At 50.3% G+C, this 21,359-nt stretch overlaps 46 non-coding genes across 46 annotated transcripts; all 46 read right to left on the bottom strand.

The window, feature by feature from the left end:
• Positions 1-268: 268 nt before the first annotated feature.
• On the bottom strand, positions 269-387 carry LOC129183549 (5S ribosomal RNA). Its single transcript, XR_008570965.1, has one exon. It is a non-coding gene; the product is annotated as a 5S ribosomal RNA (ribosomal RNA).
• Positions 388-682: 295 nt separating this feature from the next.
• Positions 683-801, bottom strand: LOC129184086 (5S ribosomal RNA). Its single transcript, XR_008571477.1, has one exon. It is a non-coding gene; the product is annotated as a 5S ribosomal RNA (ribosomal RNA).
• A 300-nt stretch (positions 802-1,101) lies between these two features.
• Positions 1,102-1,220, bottom strand: LOC129183708 (5S ribosomal RNA). Its single transcript, XR_008571120.1, has one exon. It is a non-coding gene; the product is annotated as a 5S ribosomal RNA (ribosomal RNA).
• Positions 1,221-1,520: 300 nt separating this feature from the next.
• LOC129184079 (5S ribosomal RNA) lies at positions 1,521-1,639 on the bottom strand. Its single transcript, XR_008571470.1, has one exon. It is a non-coding gene; the product is annotated as a 5S ribosomal RNA (ribosomal RNA).
• A 694-nt stretch (positions 1,640-2,333) lies between these two features.
• LOC129183980 (5S ribosomal RNA) lies at positions 2,334-2,452 on the bottom strand. The gene has a single exon (XR_008571385.1). It is a non-coding gene; the product is annotated as a 5S ribosomal RNA (ribosomal RNA).
• Positions 2,453-3,090: 638 nt separating this feature from the next.
• LOC129184076 (5S ribosomal RNA) lies at positions 3,091-3,209 on the bottom strand. Its single transcript, XR_008571467.1, has one exon. It is a non-coding gene; the product is annotated as a 5S ribosomal RNA (ribosomal RNA).
• A 295-nt stretch (positions 3,210-3,504) lies between these two features.
• LOC129183707 (5S ribosomal RNA) lies at positions 3,505-3,623 on the bottom strand. The gene has a single exon (XR_008571119.1). It is a non-coding gene; the product is annotated as a 5S ribosomal RNA (ribosomal RNA).
• A 300-nt stretch (positions 3,624-3,923) lies between these two features.
• LOC129183572 (5S ribosomal RNA) lies at positions 3,924-4,042 on the bottom strand. Its single transcript, XR_008570986.1, has one exon. It is a non-coding gene; the product is annotated as a 5S ribosomal RNA (ribosomal RNA).
• Positions 4,043-4,337: 295 nt separating this feature from the next.
• On the bottom strand, positions 4,338-4,456 carry LOC129183604 (5S ribosomal RNA). The gene has a single exon (XR_008571018.1). It is a non-coding gene; the product is annotated as a 5S ribosomal RNA (ribosomal RNA).
• A 300-nt stretch (positions 4,457-4,756) lies between these two features.
• Positions 4,757-4,875, bottom strand: LOC129184132 (5S ribosomal RNA). The gene has a single exon (XR_008571521.1). It is a non-coding gene; the product is annotated as a 5S ribosomal RNA (ribosomal RNA).
• A 300-nt stretch (positions 4,876-5,175) lies between these two features.
• LOC129184019 (5S ribosomal RNA) lies at positions 5,176-5,293 on the bottom strand. Its single transcript, XR_008571424.1, has one exon. It is a non-coding gene; the product is annotated as a 5S ribosomal RNA (ribosomal RNA).
• Positions 5,294-5,593: 300 nt separating this feature from the next.
• LOC129184067 (5S ribosomal RNA) lies at positions 5,594-5,712 on the bottom strand. The gene has a single exon (XR_008571458.1). It is a non-coding gene; the product is annotated as a 5S ribosomal RNA (ribosomal RNA).
• Positions 5,713-6,012: 300 nt separating this feature from the next.
• LOC129183936 (5S ribosomal RNA) lies at positions 6,013-6,131 on the bottom strand. Its single transcript, XR_008571342.1, has one exon. It is a non-coding gene; the product is annotated as a 5S ribosomal RNA (ribosomal RNA).
• Positions 6,132-6,426: 295 nt separating this feature from the next.
• On the bottom strand, positions 6,427-6,545 carry LOC129184533 (5S ribosomal RNA). The gene has a single exon (XR_008571905.1). It is a non-coding gene; the product is annotated as a 5S ribosomal RNA (ribosomal RNA).
• Positions 6,546-6,845: 300 nt separating this feature from the next.
• On the bottom strand, positions 6,846-6,964 carry LOC129184537 (5S ribosomal RNA). Its single transcript, XR_008571909.1, has one exon. It is a non-coding gene; the product is annotated as a 5S ribosomal RNA (ribosomal RNA).
• A 300-nt stretch (positions 6,965-7,264) lies between these two features.
• LOC129183915 (5S ribosomal RNA) lies at positions 7,265-7,383 on the bottom strand. Its single transcript, XR_008571321.1, has one exon. It is a non-coding gene; the product is annotated as a 5S ribosomal RNA (ribosomal RNA).
• A 299-nt stretch (positions 7,384-7,682) lies between these two features.
• LOC129184018 (5S ribosomal RNA) lies at positions 7,683-7,800 on the bottom strand. Its single transcript, XR_008571423.1, has one exon. It is a non-coding gene; the product is annotated as a 5S ribosomal RNA (ribosomal RNA).
• A 300-nt stretch (positions 7,801-8,100) lies between these two features.
• On the bottom strand, positions 8,101-8,219 carry LOC129183943 (5S ribosomal RNA). The gene has a single exon (XR_008571349.1). It is a non-coding gene; the product is annotated as a 5S ribosomal RNA (ribosomal RNA).
• A 295-nt stretch (positions 8,220-8,514) lies between these two features.
• LOC129184532 (5S ribosomal RNA) lies at positions 8,515-8,633 on the bottom strand. The gene has a single exon (XR_008571904.1). It is a non-coding gene; the product is annotated as a 5S ribosomal RNA (ribosomal RNA).
• A 300-nt stretch (positions 8,634-8,933) lies between these two features.
• Positions 8,934-9,052, bottom strand: LOC129183870 (5S ribosomal RNA). Its single transcript, XR_008571277.1, has one exon. It is a non-coding gene; the product is annotated as a 5S ribosomal RNA (ribosomal RNA).
• A 299-nt stretch (positions 9,053-9,351) lies between these two features.
• On the bottom strand, positions 9,352-9,469 carry LOC129184017 (5S ribosomal RNA). The gene has a single exon (XR_008571422.1). It is a non-coding gene; the product is annotated as a 5S ribosomal RNA (ribosomal RNA).
• Positions 9,470-9,769: 300 nt separating this feature from the next.
• On the bottom strand, positions 9,770-9,888 carry LOC129184055 (5S ribosomal RNA). The gene has a single exon (XR_008571455.1). It is a non-coding gene; the product is annotated as a 5S ribosomal RNA (ribosomal RNA).
• A 300-nt stretch (positions 9,889-10,188) lies between these two features.
• LOC129184044 (5S ribosomal RNA) lies at positions 10,189-10,307 on the bottom strand. The gene has a single exon (XR_008571445.1). It is a non-coding gene; the product is annotated as a 5S ribosomal RNA (ribosomal RNA).
• Positions 10,308-10,602: 295 nt separating this feature from the next.
• LOC129183603 (5S ribosomal RNA) lies at positions 10,603-10,721 on the bottom strand. Its single transcript, XR_008571017.1, has one exon. It is a non-coding gene; the product is annotated as a 5S ribosomal RNA (ribosomal RNA).
• Positions 10,722-11,415: 694 nt separating this feature from the next.
• On the bottom strand, positions 11,416-11,534 carry LOC129183978 (5S ribosomal RNA). The gene has a single exon (XR_008571383.1). It is a non-coding gene; the product is annotated as a 5S ribosomal RNA (ribosomal RNA).
• A 633-nt stretch (positions 11,535-12,167) lies between these two features.
• On the bottom strand, positions 12,168-12,286 carry LOC129183705 (5S ribosomal RNA). The gene has a single exon (XR_008571117.1). It is a non-coding gene; the product is annotated as a 5S ribosomal RNA (ribosomal RNA).
• Positions 12,287-12,586: 300 nt separating this feature from the next.
• On the bottom strand, positions 12,587-12,705 carry LOC129183571 (5S ribosomal RNA). Its single transcript, XR_008570985.1, has one exon. It is a non-coding gene; the product is annotated as a 5S ribosomal RNA (ribosomal RNA).
• Positions 12,706-13,000: 295 nt separating this feature from the next.
• On the bottom strand, positions 13,001-13,119 carry LOC129183601 (5S ribosomal RNA). The gene has a single exon (XR_008571015.1). It is a non-coding gene; the product is annotated as a 5S ribosomal RNA (ribosomal RNA).
• Positions 13,120-13,419: 300 nt separating this feature from the next.
• On the bottom strand, positions 13,420-13,538 carry LOC129183380 (5S ribosomal RNA). Its single transcript, XR_008570799.1, has one exon. It is a non-coding gene; the product is annotated as a 5S ribosomal RNA (ribosomal RNA).
• A 300-nt stretch (positions 13,539-13,838) lies between these two features.
• On the bottom strand, positions 13,839-13,956 carry LOC129184016 (5S ribosomal RNA). Its single transcript, XR_008571421.1, has one exon. It is a non-coding gene; the product is annotated as a 5S ribosomal RNA (ribosomal RNA).
• A 300-nt stretch (positions 13,957-14,256) lies between these two features.
• Positions 14,257-14,375, bottom strand: LOC129184033 (5S ribosomal RNA). The gene has a single exon (XR_008571435.1). It is a non-coding gene; the product is annotated as a 5S ribosomal RNA (ribosomal RNA).
• A 300-nt stretch (positions 14,376-14,675) lies between these two features.
• Positions 14,676-14,794, bottom strand: LOC129183935 (5S ribosomal RNA). The gene has a single exon (XR_008571341.1). It is a non-coding gene; the product is annotated as a 5S ribosomal RNA (ribosomal RNA).
• Positions 14,795-15,089: 295 nt separating this feature from the next.
• LOC129183704 (5S ribosomal RNA) lies at positions 15,090-15,208 on the bottom strand. Its single transcript, XR_008571116.1, has one exon. It is a non-coding gene; the product is annotated as a 5S ribosomal RNA (ribosomal RNA).
• A 300-nt stretch (positions 15,209-15,508) lies between these two features.
• Positions 15,509-15,627, bottom strand: LOC129183933 (5S ribosomal RNA). Its single transcript, XR_008571339.1, has one exon. It is a non-coding gene; the product is annotated as a 5S ribosomal RNA (ribosomal RNA).
• Positions 15,628-15,922: 295 nt separating this feature from the next.
• LOC129184531 (5S ribosomal RNA) lies at positions 15,923-16,041 on the bottom strand. The gene has a single exon (XR_008571903.1). It is a non-coding gene; the product is annotated as a 5S ribosomal RNA (ribosomal RNA).
• Positions 16,042-16,341: 300 nt separating this feature from the next.
• On the bottom strand, positions 16,342-16,460 carry LOC129184030 (5S ribosomal RNA). The gene has a single exon (XR_008571432.1). It is a non-coding gene; the product is annotated as a 5S ribosomal RNA (ribosomal RNA).
• A 300-nt stretch (positions 16,461-16,760) lies between these two features.
• Positions 16,761-16,879, bottom strand: LOC129183914 (5S ribosomal RNA). Its single transcript, XR_008571320.1, has one exon. It is a non-coding gene; the product is annotated as a 5S ribosomal RNA (ribosomal RNA).
• Positions 16,880-17,178: 299 nt separating this feature from the next.
• On the bottom strand, positions 17,179-17,296 carry LOC129184015 (5S ribosomal RNA). Its single transcript, XR_008571420.1, has one exon. It is a non-coding gene; the product is annotated as a 5S ribosomal RNA (ribosomal RNA).
• Positions 17,297-17,596: 300 nt separating this feature from the next.
• On the bottom strand, positions 17,597-17,715 carry LOC129183942 (5S ribosomal RNA). Its single transcript, XR_008571348.1, has one exon. It is a non-coding gene; the product is annotated as a 5S ribosomal RNA (ribosomal RNA).
• A 295-nt stretch (positions 17,716-18,010) lies between these two features.
• Positions 18,011-18,129, bottom strand: LOC129184530 (5S ribosomal RNA). Its single transcript, XR_008571902.1, has one exon. It is a non-coding gene; the product is annotated as a 5S ribosomal RNA (ribosomal RNA).
• Positions 18,130-18,429: 300 nt separating this feature from the next.
• On the bottom strand, positions 18,430-18,548 carry LOC129183913 (5S ribosomal RNA). Its single transcript, XR_008571319.1, has one exon. It is a non-coding gene; the product is annotated as a 5S ribosomal RNA (ribosomal RNA).
• Positions 18,549-18,847: 299 nt separating this feature from the next.
• LOC129184013 (5S ribosomal RNA) lies at positions 18,848-18,965 on the bottom strand. Its single transcript, XR_008571418.1, has one exon. It is a non-coding gene; the product is annotated as a 5S ribosomal RNA (ribosomal RNA).
• Positions 18,966-19,265: 300 nt separating this feature from the next.
• LOC129184029 (5S ribosomal RNA) lies at positions 19,266-19,384 on the bottom strand. The gene has a single exon (XR_008571431.1). It is a non-coding gene; the product is annotated as a 5S ribosomal RNA (ribosomal RNA).
• A 300-nt stretch (positions 19,385-19,684) lies between these two features.
• LOC129184028 (5S ribosomal RNA) lies at positions 19,685-19,803 on the bottom strand. Its single transcript, XR_008571430.1, has one exon. It is a non-coding gene; the product is annotated as a 5S ribosomal RNA (ribosomal RNA).
• A 295-nt stretch (positions 19,804-20,098) lies between these two features.
• On the bottom strand, positions 20,099-20,217 carry LOC129183600 (5S ribosomal RNA). The gene has a single exon (XR_008571014.1). It is a non-coding gene; the product is annotated as a 5S ribosomal RNA (ribosomal RNA).
• A 694-nt stretch (positions 20,218-20,911) lies between these two features.
• LOC129183977 (5S ribosomal RNA) lies at positions 20,912-21,030 on the bottom strand. The gene has a single exon (XR_008571382.1). It is a non-coding gene; the product is annotated as a 5S ribosomal RNA (ribosomal RNA).
• Positions 21,031-21,359: the final 329 nt, after the last annotated feature.

The following is a 21,359-nucleotide window of genomic DNA, read 5'->3' as shown; positions in this document are numbered from 1 at the left end:
ACGACACTGGTCAAACTGCGCTTCTGCAAACGGTCTCGGATGTGTGTGCACACTTTGCTGCTCGTATGGTTTTTCTGGCTGTTTTGTGCCACCGGTCGCAGCCACAGCCAGCCTATAAGCCTGTTTGAACTTCACAGCAGATAGAAAAACACTGTAGATGGATGTTCCTCACATGAGGGCAAAATAAATACTCTTCCTCCATTCAAAGTGATGGCGTTTTCCAAGAAGTGGGAAACAGCGCCCTCTGCTGAAAGCCAAGAGCCTAAAAAGCTTACAGCACCTGGTATTCCCAGGCGGTCTCCCATCCAAGTACTAACCAGGCCCGCCCCTGCTTAGCTTCCGAGATCGGACGAGATCGGGCGTTCTCAGGGTAGTGTGGCCGTAAGCCGGAAAGCTCTCTGAAAACTTTCCTTTTAAAGACGACACTGGTCAAATTGCGCTTCTGCAAACGGTCTCGGATGTGTGTGCACACTTTGCTGCTTGTATGGTTTTTCTGGCTGTTTTGTGCCACCGGTCGCAGCCACAGCCAGCCTATAGGCCTGTTTGAACTTCACAGCAGAGAGACAAATAGATGGATGTTCCTCACATGAGGGCAAAATAAATACTCTTCCTCCATTCAAAGTGATGGCGTTTTCCAAGAAGTGGGAAACAGCGCCCTCTGCTGAAAGCCAAGAGCCTAAAAAGCTTACAGCACCTGGTATTCCCAGGCGGTCTCCCATCCAAGTACTAACCAGGCCCGCCCCTGCTTAGCTTCCGAGATCGGACGAGATCGGGCGTTCTCAGGGTAGTATGGCCGTAAGCCGGAAAGCGCTCTGAAAACTTTCCTTTTAAAGACGACACTGGTCAAACTGCGCTTCTGCAAACGGTCTCGGATGTGTGTGCACACTTTGCTGCTCGTATGGTTTTTCTGGCTGTTTTGTGCCACCGGTCGCAGCCACAGCCAGCCTATAAGCCTGTTTGAACTTCACAGCAGATAGAAAAACACTGTAGATGGATGTTCCTCACATGAGGGCAAAATAAATACTCTTCCTCCATTCAAAGTGATGGCGTTTTCCAAGAAGTGGGAAACAGCGCCCTCTGCTGAAAGCCAAGAGCCTAAAAAGCTTACAGCACCTGGTATTCCCAGGCGGTCTCCCATCCAAGTACTAACCAGGTCCGCCCCTGCTTAGCTTCCGAGATCGGACGAGATCGGGCGTTCTCAGGATAGTATGGCCGTAAGCCGGAAAGCTCTCTGAAAACTTTCCTTTTAAAGACGACACTGGTCAAACTGCGCTTCTGCAAACGGTCTCGGATGTGTGTGCACACTTTGCTGCTCGTATGGTTTTTCTGGCTGTTTTGTGCCACCGGTCGCAGCCACAGCCAGCCTATAAGCCTGTTTGAACTTCACAGCAGAGAGACAAATACTGTAGATGGATGTTCCTCACATGAGGGCAAAATAAATACTCTTCCTCCATTCAAAGTGATGGCGTTTTCCAAGAAGTGGGAAACAGCGCCCTCTGCTGAAAGCCAAGAGCCTAAAAAGCTTACAGCACCTGGTATTCCCAGGCGGTCTCCCATCCAAGTACTAACCAGGCCCGCCCCTGCTTAGCTTCCGAGATCGGACGAGATCGGGCGTTCTCAGGGTAGTATGGCCGTAAGCCGGAAAGCGCTCTGAAAACTTTCCTTTTAAAGACGACACTGGTCAAACTGCGCTTCTGCAAACGGTCTCGGATGTGTGTGCACACTTTGCTGCTCGTATGGTTTTTCTGGCTGTTTTGTGCCACCGGTCGCAGCCACAGCCAGCCTATAAGCCTGTTTGAACTTCACAGCAGATAGAAAAACACTGTAGATGGATGTTCCTCACATGAGGGCAAAATAAATACTCTTCCTCCATTCAAAGTGATGGCGTTTTCCAAGAAGTGGGAAACAGCGCCCTCTGCTGAAAGCCAAGAGCCTAAAAAGCTTACAGCACCTGGTATTCCCAGGCGGTCTCCCCTGCTTAGCTTCCGAGATCGGACGAGATCGGGCGTTCTCAGGGTAGTATGGCCGTAAGCCGGAAAGCTCTCTGAAAACTTTCCTTTTAAAGACGACACTGGTCAAACTGTGCTTCTGCAAACGGTCTCGGATGTGTGTGCACACTTTGCTGCTCGTATGGTTTTTCTGGCTGTTTTGTGCCACCGGTCGCAGCCACAGCCAGCCTATAAGCCTGTTTGAACTTCACAGCAGATAGAAAAACACTGTAGATGGATGTTCCTCACATGAGGGCAAAATAAATACTCTTCCTCCATTCAAAGTGATGGCGTTTTCCAAGAAGTGGGAAACAGCGCCCTCTGCTGAAAGCCAAGAGCCTAAAAAGCTTACAGCACCTGTTATTCCCAGGCGGTCTCCCATCCAAGTACTAACCAGGCACGCCCCTGCTTAGCTTCCGAGATCGGACGAGATCGGGCGTTCTCAGGGTAGTATGGCCGTAAGCCGGAAAGCTCTCTGAAAACTTTCCTTTTAAAGACGACACTGGTCAAACTGCGCCTCTGCAAACGGTCTCGGATGTGTGTGCACACTTTGCTGCTCGTATGGTTTTTCTGGCTGTTTTGTGCCACCGGTCGCAGCCACAGCCAGCCTATAAGCCTGTTTGAACTTCACAGCAGAGAGACAAATACTGTAGATGGATGTTCCTCACATGAGGGCAAAATAAATACTCTTCCTCCATTCAAAGTGATGGCGTTTTCCAAGAAGTGGGAAACCAGGCCCGCCCCTGCTTAGCTTCCGAGATCGGACGAGATCGGGCGTTCTCAGGGTAGTATGGCCGTAAGCCGGAAAGCTCTCTGAAAACTTTCCTTTTAAAGACGACACTGGTCAAACTGCGCTTCTGCAAACGGTCTCGGATGTGTGTGCACACTTTGCTGCTCGTATGGTTTTTCTGGCTGTTTTGTGCCACCGGTCGCAGCCACAGCCAGCCTATAAGCCTGTTTGAACTTCACAGCAGATAGAAAAACACTGTAGATGGATGTTCCTCACATGAGGGCAAAATAAATACTCTTCCTCCATTCAAAGTGATGGCGTTTTCCAAGAAGTGGGAAACAGCGCCCTCTGCTGAAAGCCAAGAGCCTAAAAAGCTTACAGCACCTGGTATTCCCAGGCGGTCTCCCATCCAAGTACTAACCAGGCCCGCCCCTGCTTAGCTTCCGAGATCGGACGAGATCGGGCGTTCTCAGGGTAGTATGGCCGTAAGCCGGAAAGCTCTCTGAAAACTTTCCTTTTAAAGACGACACTGGTCAAACTGCGCTTCTGCAAACGGTCTCGGATGTGTGTGCACACTTTGCTGCTCGTATGGTTTTTCTGGCTGTTTTGTGCCACCGGTCGCAGCCACAGCCAGCCTATAGGCCTGTTTGAACTTCACAGCAGAGAGACAAATAGATGGATGTTCCTCACATGAGGGCAAAATAAATACTCTTCCTCCATTCAAAGTGATGGCGTTTTCCAAGAAGTGGGAAACAGCGCCCTCTGCTGAAAGCCAAGAGCCTAAAAAGCTTACAGCACCTGGTATTCCCAGGCGGTCTCCCATCCAAGTACTAACCAGGTCCGCCCCTGCTTAGCTTCCGAGATCGGACGAGATCGGGCGTTCTCAGGATAGTATGGCCGTAAGCCGGAAAGCTCTCTGAAAACTTTCCTTTTAAAGACGACACTGGTCAAACTGCGCTTCTGCAAACGGTCTCGGATGTGTGTGCACACTTTGCTGCTCGTATGGTTTTTCTGGCTGTTTTGTGCCACCGGTCGCAGCCACAGCCAGCCTATAAGCCTGTTTGAACTTCACAGCAGAGAGACAAATACTGTAGATGGATGTTCCTCACATGAGGGCAAAATAAATACTCTTCCTCCATTCAAAGTGATGGCGTTTTCCAAGAAGTGGGAAACAGCGCCCTCTGCTGAAAGCCAAGAGCCTAAAAAGCTTACAGCACCTGGTATTCCCAGGCGGTCTCCCATCCAAGTACTAACCAGGCCCGCCCCTGCTTAGCTTCCAAGATCGGACGAGATCGGGCGTTCTCAGGGTAGTATGGCCGTAAGCCGGAAAGCTCTCTGAAAACTTTCCTTTTAAAGACGACACTGGTCAAATTGCGCTTCTGCAAACGGTCTCGGATGTGTGTGCACACTTTGCTGCTTGTATGGTTTTTCTGGCTGTTTTGTGCCACCGGTCGCAGCCACAGCCAGCCTATAGGCCTGTTTGAACTTCACAGCAGAGAGACAAATAGATGGATGTTCCTCACATGAGGGCAAAATAAATACTCTTCCTCCATTCAAAGTGATGGCGTTTTCCAAGAAGTGGGAAACAGCGCCCTCTGCTGAAAGCCAAGAGCCTAAAAAGCTTACAGCACCTGGTATTCCCAGGCGGTCTCCCATCCAAGTACTAACCTGGTCCGCCCCTGCTTAGCTTCCGAGATCGGACGAGATCGGGCGTTCTCAGGATAGTATGGCCGTAAGCCGGAAAGCTCTCTGAAAACTTTCCTTTTAAAGACGACACTGGTCAAACTGCGCTTCTGCAAACGGTCTCGGATGTGTGTGCACACTTTGCTGCTCGTATGGTTTTTCTGGCTGTTTTGTGCCACCGGTCGCAGCCACAGCCAGCCTATAAGCCTGTTTGAACTTCACAGCAGAGAGACAAATACTGTAGATGGATGTTCCTCACATGAGGGCAAAATAAATACTCTTCCTCCATTCAAAGTGATGGCGTTTTCCAAGAAGTGGGAAACAGCGCCCTCTGCTGAACGCCAAGAGCCTAAAAAGCTTACAGCACCTGGTATTCCCAGGCGGTCTCCCATCCAAGTACTAACCAGGCCCGCCCCTGCTTAGCTTCCGAGATCGGACGAGATCGGGCGTTTTCAGGGTAGTATGGCCGTAAGCCAGAAAGCTCTCTGAAAACTTTCTTTTTAAAGACGACACTGGTCAAACTGCGCTTCTGCAAACGGTCTCGGATGTGTGTGCACACTTTGCTGCTCGTATGGTTTTTCTGGCTGTTTTGTGCCACCGGTCGCAGCCACAGCCAGCCTATAAGCCTGTTTGAACTTCACAGCAGATAGAAAAACACTGTAGATGGATGTTCCTCACATGAGGGCAAAATAAATACTCTTCCTCCATTCAAAGTGATGGCGTTTTCCAAGAAGTGGGAAACAGCGCCCTCTGCTGAAAGCCAAGAGCCTAAAAAGCTTACAGCACCTGGTATTCCCAGGCGGTCTCCCATCCAAGTACTAACCAGGCCCGCCCCTGCTTAGCTTCCGAGATCGGACGAGATCGGGCATTCTCAGGGTAGTATGGCGTAAGCCGGAAAGCTCTCTGAAAACTTTCCTTTTAAAGACGACACTGGTCAAACTGCGCTTCTGCAAACGGTCTCGGATGTGTGTGCACACTTTGCTGCTCGTATGGTTTTTCTGGCTGTTTTGTGCCACCGGTCGCAGCCACAGCCAGCCTATAAGCCTGTTTGAACTTCACAGCAGATAGAAAAACACTGTAGATGGATGTTCCTCACATGAGGGCAAAATAAATACTCTTCCTCCATTCAAAGTGATGGCGTTTTCCAAGAAGTGGGAAACAGCGCCCTCTGCTGAAAGCCAAGAGCCTAAAAAGCTTACAGCACCTGGTATTCCCAGGCGGTCTCCCATCCAAGTACTAACCAGGCCCGCCCCTGCTTAGCTTCCGAGATCGGACGAGATCGGGCGTTCTCAGGGTAGTATGGCCGTAAGCCGGAAAGCTCTCTGAAAACTTTCCTTTTAAAGACGACACTGGTCAAACTGCGCTTCTGCAAACGGTCTCGGATGTGTGTGCACACTTTGCTGCTCGTATGGTTTTTCTGGCTGTTTTGTGCCACCGGTCGCAGCCACAGCCAGCCTATAAGCCTGTTTGAACTTCACAGCAGATAGAAAAACACTGTAGATGGATGGTCCTCACATGAGGGCAAAATAAATACTCTTCCTCCATTCAAAGTGATGGCGTTTTCCAAGAAGTGGGAAACAGCGCCCTCTGCTGAAAGCCAAGAGCCTAAAAAGCTTACAGCACCTGGTATTCCCAGGCGGTCTCCAATCCAAGTACTAACCAGGCCCGCCCCTGCTTAGCTTCCGAGATCGGACGAGATCGGGCGTTCTCAGGGTAGTATGGCCGTAAGCCGGAAAGCTCTCTGAAAACTTTCCTTTTAAAGACGACACTGGTCAAATTGCGCTTCTGCAAACGGTCTCGGATGTGTGTGCACACTTTGCTGCTCGTATGGTTTTTCTGGCTGTTTTGTGCCACCGGTCGCAGCCACAGCCAGCCTATAGGCCTGTTTGAACTTCACAGCAGAGAGACAAATAGATGGATGTTCCTCACATGAGGGCAAAATAAATACTCTTCCTCCATTCAAAGTGATGGCGTTTTCCAAGAAGTGGGAAACAGCGCCCTCTGCTGAAAGCCAAGAGCCTAAAAAGCTTACAGCACCTGGAATTCCCAGGCGGTCTCCCATCCAAGTACTAACCAGGCCCGGCCCTGCTTAGCTTCCGAGATCGGACGAGATCGGGCGTTCTCAGGATAGTATGGCCGTAAGCCGGAAAGCTCTCTGAAAACTTTCCTTTTAAAGACGACACTGGTCAAACTGCGCTTCTGCAAACGGTCTCGGATGTGTGTGCACACTTTGCTGCTCGTATGGTTTTTCTGGCTGTTTTGTGCCACCGGTCGCAGCCACAGCCAGCCTATAAGCCTGTTTGAACTTCACAGCAGAGAGACAAATACTGTAGATGGATGTTCCTCACATGAGGGCAAAATAAATACTCTTCCTCCATTCAAAGTGATGGCGTTTTCCAAGAAGTGGGAAACAGCGCCCTCTGCTGAACGCCAAGAGCCTAAAAAGCTCACAGCACCTGGTATTCCCAGGCGGTCTCCCATCCAAGTACTAACCAGGCCCGCCCCTGCTTAGCTTCCGAGATCGGACGAGATCGGGCGTTCTCAGGGTAGTATGGCCGTAAGCCAGAAAGCTCTCTGAAAACTTTCTTTTTAAAGACGAAACTGGTCAAACTGCGCTTCTGCAAACGGTCTCGGATGTGTGTGCACACTTTGCTGCTCGTATGGTTTTTCTGGCTGTTTTGTGCCACCGGTCGCAGCCACAGCCAGCCTATAAGCCTGTTTGAACTTCACAGCAGATAGAAAAACACTGTAGATGGATGTTCCTCACATGAGGGCAAAATAAATACTCTTCCTCCATTCAAAGTGATGGCGTTTTCCAAGAAGTGGGAAACAGCGCCCTCTGCTGAAAGCCAAGAGCCTAAAAAGCTTACAGCACCTGGTATTCCCAGGCGGTCTCCCATCCAAGTACTAACCAGGCACGCCCCTGCTTAGCTTCCGAGATCGGACGAGATCGGGCGTTCTCAGGGTAGTATGGCCGTAAGCCGGAAAGCTCTCTGAAAACTTTCCTTTTAAAGACGACACTGGTCAAACTGCGCCTCTGCAAACGGTCTCGGATGTGTGTGCACACTTTGCTGCTCGTATGGTTTTTCTGGCTGTTTTGTGCCACCGGTCGCAGCCACAGCCAGCCTATAAGCCTGTTTGAACTTCACAGCAGAGAGACAAATACTGTAGATGGATGTTCCTCACATGAGGGCAAATAAATACTCTTCCTCCATTCAAAGTGATGGCGTTTTCCAAGAAGTGGGAAACAGCGCCCTCTGCTGAAAGCCAAGAGCCTAAAAAGCTTACAGCACCTGGTATTCCCAGGCGGTCTCCCATCCAAGTACTAACCAGGCCCGCCCCTGCTTAGCTTCCGAGATCGGACGAGATCGGGCATTCTCAGGGTAGTATGGCGTAAGCCGGAAAGCTCTCTGAAAACTTTCCTTTTAAAGACGACACTGGTCAAACTGCGCTTCTGCAAACGGTCTCGGATGTGTGTGCACACTTTGCTGCTCGTATGGTTTTTCTGGCTGTTTTGTGCCACCGGTCGCAGCCACAGCCAGCCTATAAGCCTGTTTGAACTTCACAGCAGATAGAAAAACACTGTAGATGGATGTTCCTCACATGAGGGCAAAATAAATACTCTTCCTCCATTCAAAGTGATGGCGTTTTCCAAGAAGTGGGAAACAGCGCCCTCTGCTGAAAGCCAAGAGCCTAAAAAGCTTACAGCACCTGGTATTCCCAGGCGGTCTCCCATCCAAGTACTAACCAGGCCCGCCCCTGCTTAGCTTCCGAGAGCGGACGAGATCAGGCGTTCTCAGGGTAGTATGGCCGTAAGCCGGAAAGCTCTCTGAAAACTTTCCTTTTAAAGACGACACTGGTCAAACTGCGCTTCTGCAAACGGTCTCGGATGTGTGTGCACACTTTGCTGCTCGTATGGTTTTTCTGGCTGTTTTGTGCCACCGGTCGCAGCCACAGCCAGCCTATAGGCCTGTTTGAACTTCACAGCAGAGAGACAAATAGATGGATGTTCCTCACATGAGGGCAAAATAAATACTCTTCCTCCATTCAAAGTGATGGCGTTTTCCAAGAAGTGGGAAACAGCGCCCTCTGCTGAAAGCCAAGAGCCTAAAAAGCTTACAGCACCTGGAATTCCCAGGCGGTCTCCCATCCAAGTACTAACCAGGCCCGGCCCTGCTTAGCTTCCGAGATCGGACGAGATCGGGCGTTCTCAGGATAGTATGGCCGTAAGCCGGAAAGCTCTCTGAAAACTTTCCTTTTAAAGACGACACTGGTCAAACTGCGCTTCTGCAAACGGTCTCGGATGTGTGTGCACACTTTGCTGCTCGTATGGTTTTTCTGGCTGTTTTGTGCCACCGGTCGCAGCCACAGCCAGCCTATAAGCCTGTTTGAACTTCACAGCAGAGAGACAAATACTGTAGATGGATGTTCCTCACATGAGGGCAAAATAAATACTCTTCCTCCATTCAAAGTGATGGCGTTTTCCAAGAAGTGGGAAACAGCGCCCTCTGCTGAACGCCAAGAGCCTAAAAAGCTTACAGCACCTGGTATTCCCAGGCGGTCTCCCATCCAAGTACTAACCAGGCACGCCCCTGCTTAGCTTCCGAGATCGGACGAGATCGGGCGCTCTCAGGGTAGTATGGCCGTAAGCCGGAAAGCTCTCTGAAAACTTTCCTTTTAAAGACGACACTGGTCAAACTGCGCCTCTGCAAACGGTCTCGGATGTGTGTGCACACTTTGCTGCTCGTATGGTTTTTCTGGCTGTTTTGTGCCACCGGTCGCAGCCACAGCCAGCCTATAAGCCTGTTTGAACTTCACAGCAGAGAGACAAATACTGTAGATGGATGTTCCTCACATGAGGGCAAATAAATACTCTTCCTCCATTCAAAGTGATGGCGTTTTCCAAGAAGTGGGAAACAGCGCCCTCTGCTGAAAGCCAAGAGCCTAAAAAGCTTACAGCACCTGGTATTCCCAGGCGGTCTCCCATCCAAGTACTAACCAGGCCCGCCCCTGCTTAGCTTCCGAGATCGGACGAGATCGGGCATTCTCAGGGTAGTATGGCGTAAGCCAGAAAGCTCTCTGAAAACTTTCCTTTTAAAGACGACACTGGTCAAACTGCGCTTCTGCAAACGGTCTCGGATGTGTGTGCACACTTTGCTGCTCGTATGGTTTTTCTGGCTGTTTTGTGCCACCGGTCGCAGCCACAGCCAGCCTATAAGCCTGTTTGAACTTCACAGCAGATAGAAAAACACTGTAGATGGATGTTCCTCACATGAGGGCAAAATAAATACTCTTCCTCCATTCAAAGTGATGGCGTTTTCCAAGAAGTGGGAAACAGCGCCCTCTGCTGAAAGCCAAGAGCCTAAAAAGCTTACAGCACCTGGTATTCCCAGGCGGTCTCCCATCCAAGTACTAACCAGGCCCGCCCCTGCTTAGCTTCCGAGATCGGACGAGATCGGGCGTTCTCAGGGTAGTATGGCCGTAAGCCGGAAAGCTCTCTGAAAACTTTCCTTTTAAAGACGACACTGGTCAAACTGCGCTTCTGCAAACGGTCTCGGATGTGTGTGCACACTTTGCTGCTCGTATGGTTTTTCTGGCTGTTTTGTGCCACCGGTCGCAGCCACAGCCAGCCTATAAGCCTGTTTGAACTTCACAGCAGATAGAAAAACACTGTAGATGGATGGTCCTCACATGAGGGCAAAATAAATACTCTTCCTCCATTCAAAGTGATGGCGTTTTCCAAGAAGTGGGAAACAGCGCCCTCTGCTGAAAGCCAAGAGCCTAAAAAGCTTACAGCACCTGGTATTCCCAGGCGGTCTCCCATCCAAGTACTAACCAGGCCCGCCCCTGCTTAGCTTCCGAGATCGGACGAGATCGGGCGTTCTCAGGGTAGTATGGCCGTAAGCCGGACAGCTCTCTGAAAACTTTCCTTTTAAAGACGACACTGGTCAAACTGCGCTTCTGCAAACGGTCTCGGATGTGTGTGCACACTTTGCTGCTTGTATGGTTTTTCTGGCTGTTTTGTGCCACCGGTCGCAGCCACAGCCAGCCTATAGGCCTGTTTGAACTTCACAGCAGAGAGACAAATAGATGGATGTTCCTCACATGAGGGCAAAATAAATACTCTTCCTCCATTCAAAGTGATGGCGTTTTCCAAGAAGTGGGAAACAGCGCCCTCTGCTGAAAGCCAAGAGCCTAAAAAGCTTACAGCACCTGGTATTCCCAGGCGGTCTCCCATCCAAGTACTAACCTGGTCCGCCCCTGCTTAGCTTCCGAGATCGGACGAGATCGGGCGTTCTCAGGATAGTATGGCCGTAAGCCGGAAAGCTCTCTGAAAACTTTCCTTTTAAAGACGACACTGGTCAAACTGCGCTTCTGCAAACGGTCTCGGATGTGTGTGCACACTTTGCTGCTCGTATGGTTTTTCTGGCTGTTTTGTGCCACCGGTCGCAGCCACAGCCAGCCTATAAGCCTGTTTGAACTTCACAGCAGAGAGACAAATACTGTAGATGGATGTTCCTCACATGAGGGCAAAATAAATACTCTTCCTCCATTCAAAGTGATGGCGTTTTCCAAGAAGTGGGAAACAGCGCCCTCTGCTGAAAGCCAAGAGCCTAAAAAGCTTACAGCACCTGGTATTCCCAGGCGGTCTCCCCTGCTTAGCTTCCGAGATCGGACGAGATCGGGCGTTCTCAGGGTAGTATGGCCGTAAGCCGGAAAGCTCTCTGAAAACTTTCCTTTTAAAGACGACACTGGTCAAACTGTGCTTCTGCAAACGGTCTCGGATGTGTGTGCACACTTTGCTGCTCGTATGGTTTTTCTGGCTGTTTTGTGCCACCGGTCGCAGCCACAGCCAGCCTATAAGCCTGTTTGAACTTCACAGCAGATAGAAAAACACTGTAGATGGATGTTCCTCACATGAGGGCAAAATAAATACTCTTCCTCCATTCAAAGTGATGGCGTTTTCCAAGAAGTGGGAAACAGCGCCCTCTGCTGAAAGCCAAGAGCCTAAAAAGCTTACAGCACCTGTTATTCCCAGGCGGTCTCCCATCCAAGTACTAACCAGGCACGCCCCTGCTTAGCTTCCGAGATCGGACGAGATCGGGCGTTCTCAGGGTAGTATGGCCGTAAGCCGGAAAGCTCTCTGAAAACTTTCCTTTTAAAGACGACACTGGTCAAACTGCGCCTCTGCAAACGGTCTCGGATGTGTGTGCACACTTTGCTGCTCGTATGGTTTTTCTGGCTGTTTTGTGCCACCGGTCGCAGCCACAGCCAGCCTATAAGCCTGTTTGAACTTCACAGCAGAGAGACAAATACTGTAGATGGATGTTCCTCACATGAGGGCAAAATAAATACTCTTCCTCCATTCAAAGTGATGGCGTTTTCCAAGAAGTGGGAAACCAGGCCCGCCCCTGCTTAGCTTCCGAGATCGGACGAGATCGGGCGTTCTCAGGGTAGTATGGCCGTAAGCCGGAAAGCTCTCTGAAAACTTTCCTTTTAAAGACGACACTGGTCAAACTGCGCTTCTGCAAACGGTCTCGGATGTGTGTGCACACTTTGCTGCTCGTATGGTTTTTCTGGCTGTTTTGTGCCACCGGTCGCAGCCACAGCCAGCCTATAGGCCTGTTTGAACTTCACAGCAGAGAGACAAATAGATGGATGTTCCTCACATGAGGGCAAAATAAATACTCTTCCTCCATTCAAAGTGATGGCGTTTTCCAAGAAGTGGGAAACAGCGCCCTCTGCTGAAAGCCAAGAGCCTAAAAAGCTTACAGCACCTGGTATTCCCAGGCGGTCTCCCATCCAAGTACTAACCAGGTCCGCCCCTGCTTAGCTTCCGAGATCGGACGAGATCGGGCGTTCTCAGGATAGTATGGCCGTAAGCCGGAAAGCTCTCTGAAAACTTTCCTTTTAAAGACGACACTGGTCAAACTGCGCTTCTGCAAACGGTCTCGGATGTGTGTGCACACTTTGCTGCTCGTATGGTTTTTCTGGCTGTTTTGTGCCACCGGTCGCAGCCACAGCCAGCCTATAAGCCTGTTTGAACTTCACAGCAGAGAGACAAATACTGTAGATGGATGTTCCTCACATGAGGGCAAAATAAATACTCTTCCTCCATTCAAAGTGATGGCGTTTTCCAAGAAGTGGGAAACAGCGCCCTCTGCTGAAAGCCAAGAGCCTAAAAAGCTTACAGCACCTGGTATTCCCAGGCGGTCTCCCATCCAAGTACTAACCAGGCCCGCCCCTGCTTAGCTTCCAAGATCGGACGAGATCGGGCGTTCTCAGGGTAGTATGGCCGTAAGCCGGAAAGCTCTCTGAAAACTTTCCTTTTAAAGACGACACTGGTCAAATTGCGCTTCTGCAAACGGTCTCGGATGTGTGTGCACACTTTGCTGCTTGTATGGTTTTTCTGGCTGTTTTGTGCCACCGGTCGCAGCCACAGCCAGCCTATAGGCCTGTTTGAACTTCACAGCAGAGAGACAAATAGATGGATGTTCCTCACATGAGGGCAAAATAAATACTCTTCCTCCATTCAAAGTGATGGCGTTTTCCAAGAAGTGGGAAACAGCGCCCTCTGCTGAAAGCCAAGAGCCTAAAAAGCTTACAGCACCTGGTATTCCCAGGCGGTCTCCCATCCAAGTACTAACCTGGTCCGCCCCTGCTTAGCTTCCGAGATCGGACGAGATCGGGCGTTCTCAGGATAGTATGGCCGTAAGCCGGAAAGCTCTCTGAAAACTTTCCTTTTAAAGACGACACTGGTCAAACTGCGCTTCTGCAAACGGTCTCGGATGTGTGTGCACACTTTGCTGCTCGTATGGTTTTTCTGGCTGTTTTGTGCCACCGGTCGCAGCCACAGCCAGCCTATAAGCCTGTTTGAACTTCACAGCAGAGAGACAAATACTGTAGATGGATGTTCCTCACATGAGGGCAAAATAAATACTCTTCCTCCATTCAAAGTGATGGCGTTTTCCAAGAAGTGGGAAACAGCGCCCTCTGCTGAACGCCAAGAGCCTAAAAAGCTTACAGCACCTGGTATTCCCAGGCGGTCTCCCATCCAAGTACTAACCAGGCCCGCCCCTGCTTAGCTTCCGAGATCGGACGAGATCGGGCGTTTTCAGGGTAGTATGGCCGTAAGCCAGAAAGCTCTCTGAAAACTTTCTTTTTAAAGACGACACTGGTCAAACTGCGCTTCTGCAAACGGTCTCGGATGTGTGTGCACACTTTGCTGCTCGTATGGTTTTTCTGGCTGTTTTGTGCCACCGGTCGCAGCCACAGCCAGCCTATAAGCCTGTTTGAACTTCACAGCAGATAGAAAAACACTGTAGATGGATGTTCCTCACATGAGGGCAAAATAAATACTCTTCCTCCATTCAAAGTGATGGCGTTTTCCAAGAAGTGGGAAACAGCGCCCTCTGCTGAAAGCCAAGAGCCTAAAAAGCTTACAGCACCTGGTATTCCCAGGCGGTCTCCCATCCAAGTACTAACCAGGCCCGCCCCTGCTTAGCTTCCGAGATCGGACGAGATCGGGCATTCTCAGGGTAGTATGGCGTAAGCCGGAAAGCTCTCTGAAAACTTTCCTTTTAAAGACGACACTGGTCAAACTGCGCTTCTGCAAACGGTCTCGGATGTGTGTGCACACTTTGCTGCTCGTATGGTTTTTCTGGCTGTTTTGTGCCACCGGTCGCAGCCACAGCCAGCCTATAAGCCTGTTTGAACTTCACAGCAGATAGAAAAACACTGTAGATGGATGTTCCTCACATGAGGGCAAAATAAATACTCTTCCTCCATTCAAAGTGATGGCGTTTTCCAAGAAGTGGGAAACAGCGCCCTCTGCTGAAAGCCAAGAGCCTAAAAAGCTTACAGCACCTGGTATTCCCAGGCGGTCTCCCATCCAAGTACTAACCAGGCCCGCCCCTGCTTAGCTTCCGAGATCGGACGAGATCGGGCGTTCTCAGGGTAGTATGGCCGTAAGCCGGAAAGCTCTCTGAAAACTTTCCTTTTAAAGACGACACTGGTCAAACTGCGCTTCTGCAAACGGTCTCGGATGTGTGTGCACACTTTGCTGCTCGTATGGTTTTTCTGGCTGTTTTGTGCCACCGGTCGCAGCCACAGCCAGCCTATAAGCCTGTTTGAACTTCACAGCAGATAGAAAAACACTGTAGATGGATGGTCCTCACATGAGGGCAAAATAAATACTCTTCCTCCATTCAAAGTGATGGCGTTTTCCAAGAAGTGGGAAACAGCGCCCTCTGCTGAAAGCCAAGAGCCTAAAAAGCTTACAGCACCTGGTATTCCCAGGCGGTCTCCAATCCAAGTACTAACCAGGCCCGCCCCTGCTTAGCTTCCGAGATCGGACGAGATCGGGCGTTCTCAGGGTAGTATGGCCGTAAGCCGGAAAGCTCTCTGAAAACTTTCCTTTTAAAGACGACACTGGTCAAACTGCGCTTCTGCAAACGGTCTCGGATGTGTGTGCACACTTTGCTGCTCGTATGGTTTTTCTGGCTGTTTTGTGCCACCGGTCGCAGCCACAGCCAGCCTATAGGCCTGTTTGAACTTCACAGCAGAGAGACAAATAGATGGATGTTCCTCACATGAGGGCAAAATAAATACTCTTCCTCCATTCAAAGTGATGGCGTTTTCCAAGAAGTGGGAAACAGCGCCCTCTGCTGAAAGCCAAGAGCCTAAAAAGCTTACAGCACCTGGTATTCCCAGGCGGTCTCCCATCCAAGTACTAACCAGGTCCGCCCCTGCTTAGCTTCCGAGATCGGACGAGATCGGGCGTTCTCAGGATAGTATGGCCGTAAGCCGGAAAGCTCTCTGAAAACTTTCCTTTTAAAGACGACACTGGTCAAACTGCGCTTCTGCAAACGGTCTCGGATGTGTGTGCACACTTTGCTGCTCGTATGGTTTTTCTGGCTGTTTTGTGCCACCGGTCGCAGCCACAGCCAGCCTATAAGCCTGTTTGAACTTCACAGCAGAGAGACAAATACTGTAGATGGATGTTCCTCACATGAGGGCAAAATAAATACTCTTCCTCCATTCAAAGTGATGGCGTTTTCCAAGAAGTGGGAAACAGCGCCCTCTGCTGAAAGCCAAGAGCCTAAAAAGCTTACAGCACCTGGTATTCCCAGGCGGTCTCCAATCCAAGTACTAACCAGGCCCGCCCCTGCTTAGCTTCCGAGATCGGACGAGATCGGGCGTTCTCAGGGTAGTATGGCCGTAAGCCGGAAAGCTCTCTGAAAACTTTCCTTTTAAAGACGACACTGGTCAAATTGCGCTTCTGCAAACGGTCTCGGATGTGTGTGCACACTTTGCTGCTCGTATGGTTTTTCTGGCTGTTTTGTGCCACCGGTCGCAGCCACAGCCAGCCTATAGGCCTGTTTGAACTTCACAGCAGAGAGACAAATAGATGGATGTTCCTCACATGAGGGCAAAATAAATACTCTTCCTCCATTCAAAGTGATGGCGTTTTCCAAGAAGTGGGAAACAGCGCCCTCTGCTGAAAGCCAAGAGCCTAAAAAGCTTACAGCACCTGGAATTCCCAGGCGGTCTCCCATCCAAGTACTAACCAGGCCCGGCCCTGCTTAGCTTCCGAGATCGGACGAGATCGGGCGTTCTCAGGATAGTATGGCCGTAAGCCGGAAAGCTCTCTGAAAACTTTCCTTTTAAAGACGACACTGGTCAAACTGCGCTTCTGCAAACGGTCTCGGATGTGTGTGCACACTTTGCTGCTCGTATGGTTTTTCTGGCTGTTTTGTGCCACCGGTCGCAGCCACAGCCAGCCTATAAGCCTGTTTGAACTTCACAGCAGAGAGACAAATACTGTAGATGGATGTTCCTCACATGAGGGCAAAATAAATACTCTTCCTCCATTCAAAGTGATGGCGTTTTCCAAGAAGTGGGAAACAGCGCCCTCTGCTGAACGCCAAGAGCCTAAAAAGCTTACAGCACCTGGTATTCCCAGGCGGTCTCCCATCCAAGTACTAACCAGGCCCGCCCCTGCTTAGCTTCCGAGATCGGACGAGATCGGGCGTTCTCAGGGTAGTATGGCCGTAAGCCAGAAAGCTCTCTGAAAACTTTCTTTTTAAAGACGAAACTGGTCAAACTGCGCTTCTGCAAACGGTCTCGGATGTGTGTGCACACTTTGCTGCTCGTATGGTTTTTCTGGCTGTTTTGTGCCACCGGTCGCAGCCACAGCCAGCCTATAAGCCTGTTTGAACTTCACAGCAGATAGAAAAACACTGTAGATGGATGTTCCTCACATGAGGGCAAAATAAATACTCTTCCTCCATTCAAAGTGATGGCGTTTTCCAAGAAGTGGGAAACAGCGCCCTCTGCTGAAAGCCAAGAGCCTAAAAAGCTTACAGCACCTGGTATTCCCAGGCGGTCTCCCATCCAAGTACTAACCAGGCACGCCCCTGCTTAGCTTCCGAGATCGGACGAGATCGGGCGTTCTCAGGGTAGTATGGCCGTAAGCCGGAAAGCTCTCTGAAAACTTTCCTTTTAAAGACGACACTGGTCAAACTGCGCCTCTGCAAACGGTCTCGGATGTGTGTGCACACTTTGCTGCTCGTATGGTTTTTCTGGCTGTTTTGTGCCACCGGTCGCAGCCACAGCCAGCCTATAAGCCTGTTTGAACTTCACAGCAGAGAGACAAATACTGTAGATGGATGTTCCTCACATGAGGGCAAATAAATACTCTTCCTCCATTCAAAGTGATGGCGTTTTCCAAGAAGTGGGAAACAGCGCCCTCTGCTGAAAGCCAAGAGCCTAAAAAGCTTACAGCACCTGGTATTCCCAGGCGGTCTCCCATCCAAGTACTAACCAGGCCCGCCCCTGCTTAGCTTCCGAGATCGGACGAGATCGGGCATTCTCAGGGTAGTATGGCGTAAGCCGGAAAGCTCTCTGAAAACTTTCCTTTTAAAGACGACACTGGTCAAACTGCGCTTCTGCAAACGGTCTCGGATGTGTGTGCACACTTTGCTGCTCGTATGGTTTTTCTGGCTGTTTTGTGCCACCGGTCGCAGCCACAGCCAGCCTATAAGCCTGTTTGAACTTCACAGCAGATAGAAAAACACTGTAGATGGATGTTCCTCACATGAGGGCAAAATAAATACTCTTCCTCCATTCAAAGTGATGGCGTTTTCCAAGAAGTGGGAAACAGCGCCCTCTGCTGAAAGCCAAGAGCCTAAAAAGCTTACAGCACCTGGTATTCCCAGGCGGTCTCCCATCCAAGTACTAACCAGGCCCGCCCCTGCTTAGCTTCCGAGAGCGGACGAGATCAGGCGTTCTCAGGGTAGTATGGCCGTAAGCCGGAAAGCTCTCTGAAAACTTTCCTTTTAAAGACGACACTGGTCAAACTGCGCTTCTGCAAACGGTCTCGGATGTGTGTGCACACTTTGCTGCTCGTATGGTTTTTCTGGCTGTTTTGTGCCACCGGTCGCAGCCACAGCCAGCCTATAGGCCTGTTTGAACTTCACAGCAGAGAGACAAATAGATGGATGTTCCTCACATGAGGGCAAAATAAATACTCTTCCTCCATTCAAAGTGATGGCGTTTTCCAAGAAGTGGGAAACAGCGCCCTCTGCTGAAAGCCAAGAGCCTAAAAAGCTTACAGCACCTGGAATTCCCAGGCGGTCTCCCATCCAAGTACTAACCAGGCCCGGCCCTGCTTAGCTTCCGAGATCGGACGAGATCGGGCGTTCTCAGGATAGTATGGCCGTAAGCCGGAAAGCTCTCTGAAAACTTTCCTTTTAAAGACGACACTGGTCAAACTGCGCTTCTGCAAACGGTCTCGGATGTGTGTGCACACTTTGCTGCTCGTATGGTTTTTCTGGCTGTTTTGTGCCACCGGTCGCAGCCACAGCCAGCCTATAAGCCTGTTTGAACTTCACAGCAGAGAGACAAATACTGTAGATGGATGTTCCTCACATGAGGGCAAAATAAATACTCTTCCTCCATTCAAAGTGATGGCGTTTTCCAAGAAGTGGGAAACAGCGCCCTCTGCTGAACGCCAAGAGCCTAAAAAGCTTACAGCACCTGGTATTCCCAGGCGGTCTCCCATCCAAGTACTAACCAGGCACGCCCCTGCTTAGCTTCCGAGATCGGACGAGATCGGGCGTTCTCAGGGTAGTATGGCCGTAAGCCGGAAAGCTCTCTGAAAACTTTCCTTTTAAAGACGACACTGGTCAAACTGCGCCTCTGCAAACGGTCTCGGATGTGTGTGCACACTTTGCTGCTCGTATGGTTTTTCTGGCTGTTTTGTGCCACCGGTCGCAGCCACAGCCAGCCTATAAGCCTGTTTGAACTTCACAGCAGAGAGACAAATACTGTAGATGGATGTTCCTCACATGAGGGCAAATAAATACTCTTCCTCCATTCAAAGTGATGGCGTTTTCCAAGAAGTGGGAAACAGCGCCCTCTGCTGAAAGCCAAGAGCCTAAAAAGCTTACAGCACCTGGTATTCCCAGGCGGTCTCCCATCCAAGTACTAACCAGGCCCGCCCCTGCTTAGCTTCCGAGATCGGACGAGATCGGGCATTCTCAGGGTAGTATGGCGTAAGCCGGAAAGCTCTCTGAAAACTTTCCTTTTAAAGACGACACTGGTCAAACTGCGCTTCTGCAAACGGTCTCGGATGTGTGTGCACACTTTGCTGCTCGTATGGTTTTTCTGGCTGTTTTGTGCCACCGGTCGCAGCCACAGCCAGCCTATAAGCCTGTTTGAACTTCACAGCAGATAGAAAAACACTGTAGATGGATGTTCCTCACATGAGGGCAAAATAAATACTCTTCCTCCATTCAAAGTGATGGCGTTTTCCAAGAAGTGGGAAACAGCGCCCTCTGCTGAAAGCCAAGAGCCTAAAAAGCTTACAGCACCTGGTATTCCCAGGCGGTCTCCCATCCAAGTACTAACCAGGCCCGCCCCTGCTTAGCTTCCGAGATCGGACGAGATCGGGCGTTCTCAGGGTAGTATGGCCGTAAGCCGGAAAGCTCTCTGAAAACTTTCCTTTTAAAGACGACACTGGTCAAACTGCGCTTCTGCAAACGGTCTCGGATGTGTGTGCACACTTTGCTGCTCGTATGGTTTTTCTGGCTGTTTTGTGCCACCGGTCGCAGCCACAGCCAGCCTATAAGCCTGTTTGAACTTCACAGCAGATAGAAAAACACTGTAGATGGATGGTCCTCACATGAGGGCAAAATAAATACTCTTCCTCCATTCAAAGTGATGGCGTTTTCCAAGAAGTGGGAAACAGCGCCCTCTGCTGAAAGCCAAGAGCCTAAAAAGCTTACAGCACCTGGTATTCCCAGGCGGTCTCCCATCCAAGTACTAACCAGGCCCGCCCCTGCTTAGCTTCCGAGATCGGACGAGATCGGGCGTTCTCAGGGTAGTATGGCCGTAAGCCGGACAGCTCTCTGAAAACTTTCCTTTTAAAGACGACACTGGTCAAACTGCGCTTCTGCAAACGGTCTCGGATGTGTGTGCACACTTTGCTGCTTGTATGGTTTTTCTGGCTGTTTTGTGCCACCGGTCGCAGCCACAGCCAGCCTATAGGCCTGTTTGAACTTCACAGCAGAGAGACAAATAGATGGATGTTCCTCACATGAGGGCAAAATAAATACTCTTCCTCCATTCAAAGTGATGGCGTTTTCCAAGAAGTGGGAAACAGCGCCCTCTGCTGAAAGCCAAGAGCCTAAAAAGCTTACAGCACCTGGTATTCCCAGGCGGTCTCCCATCCAAGTACTAACCTGGTCCGCCCCTGCTTAGCTTCCGAGATCGGACGAGATCGGGCGTTCTCAGGATAGTATGGCCGTAAGCCGGAAAGCTCTCTGAAAACTTTCCTTTTAAAGACGACACTGGTCAAACTGCGCTTCTGCAAACGGTCTCGGATGTGTGTGCACACTTTGCTGCTCGTATGGTTTTTCTGGCTGTTTTGTGCCACCGGTCGCAGCCACAGCCAGCCTATAAGCCTGTTTGAACTTCACAGCAGAGAGACAAATACTGTAGATGGATGTTCCTCACATGAGGGCAAAATAAATACTCTTCCTCCATTCAAAGTGATGGCGTTTTCCAAGAAGTGGGAAACAGCGCCCTCTGCTGAAAGCCAAGAGCCTAAAAAGCTTACAGCACCTGGTATTCCCAGGCGGTCTCCCCTGCTTAGCTTCCGAGATCGGACGAGATCGGGCGTTCTCAGGGTAGTATGGCCGTAAGCCGGAAAGCTCTCTGAAAACTTTCCTTTTAAAGACGACACTGGTCAAACTGTGCTTCTGCAAACGGTCTCGGATGTGTGTGCACACTTTGCTGCTCGTATGGTTTTTCTGGCTGTTTTGTGCCACCGGTCGCAGCCACAGCCAGCCTATAAGCCTTTTTGAACTTCACAGCAGATAGAAAAACACTGTAGATGGATGTTCCTCACATGAGGGCAAAATAAATACTCTTCCTCCATTCAAAGTGATGGCGTTTTCCAAGAAGTGGGAAACAGCGCCCTCTGCTGAAAGCCAAGAGCCTAAAAAGCTTACAGCACCTGTTATTCCCAGGCGGTCTCCCATCCAAGTACTAACCAGGCACGCCCCTGCTTAGCTTCCGAGATCGGACGAGATCGGGCGTTCTCAGGGTAGTATGGCCGTAAGCCGGAAAGCTCTCTGAAAACTTTCCTTTTAAAGACGACACTGGTCAAACTGCGCCTCTGCAAACGGTCTCGGATGTGTGTGCACACTTTGCTGCTCGTATGGTTTTTCTGGCTGTTTTGTGCCACCGGTCGCAGCCACAGCCAGCCTATAAGCCTGTTTGAACTTCACAGCAGAGAGACAAATACTGTAGATGGATGTTCCTCACATGAGGGCAAAATAAATACTCTTCCTCCATTCAAAGTGATGGCGTTTTCCAAGAAGTGGGAAACCAGGCCCGCCCCTGCTTAGCTTCCGAGATCGGACGAGATCGGGCGTTCTCAGGGTAGTATG

This window comes from Dunckerocampus dactyliophorus, chromosome 6 (genome assembly GCF_027744805.1).
Source record: "Dunckerocampus dactyliophorus isolate RoL2022-P2 chromosome 6, RoL_Ddac_1.1, whole genome shotgun sequence".
NCBI classification, from domain to species: domain Eukaryota; kingdom Metazoa; phylum Chordata; class Actinopteri; order Syngnathiformes; family Syngnathidae; genus Dunckerocampus; species Dunckerocampus dactyliophorus.
The sequence above is the reverse complement of the archived record's forward strand: the minus strand, read 5'-3'. Positions and strand labels throughout refer to the sequence as shown.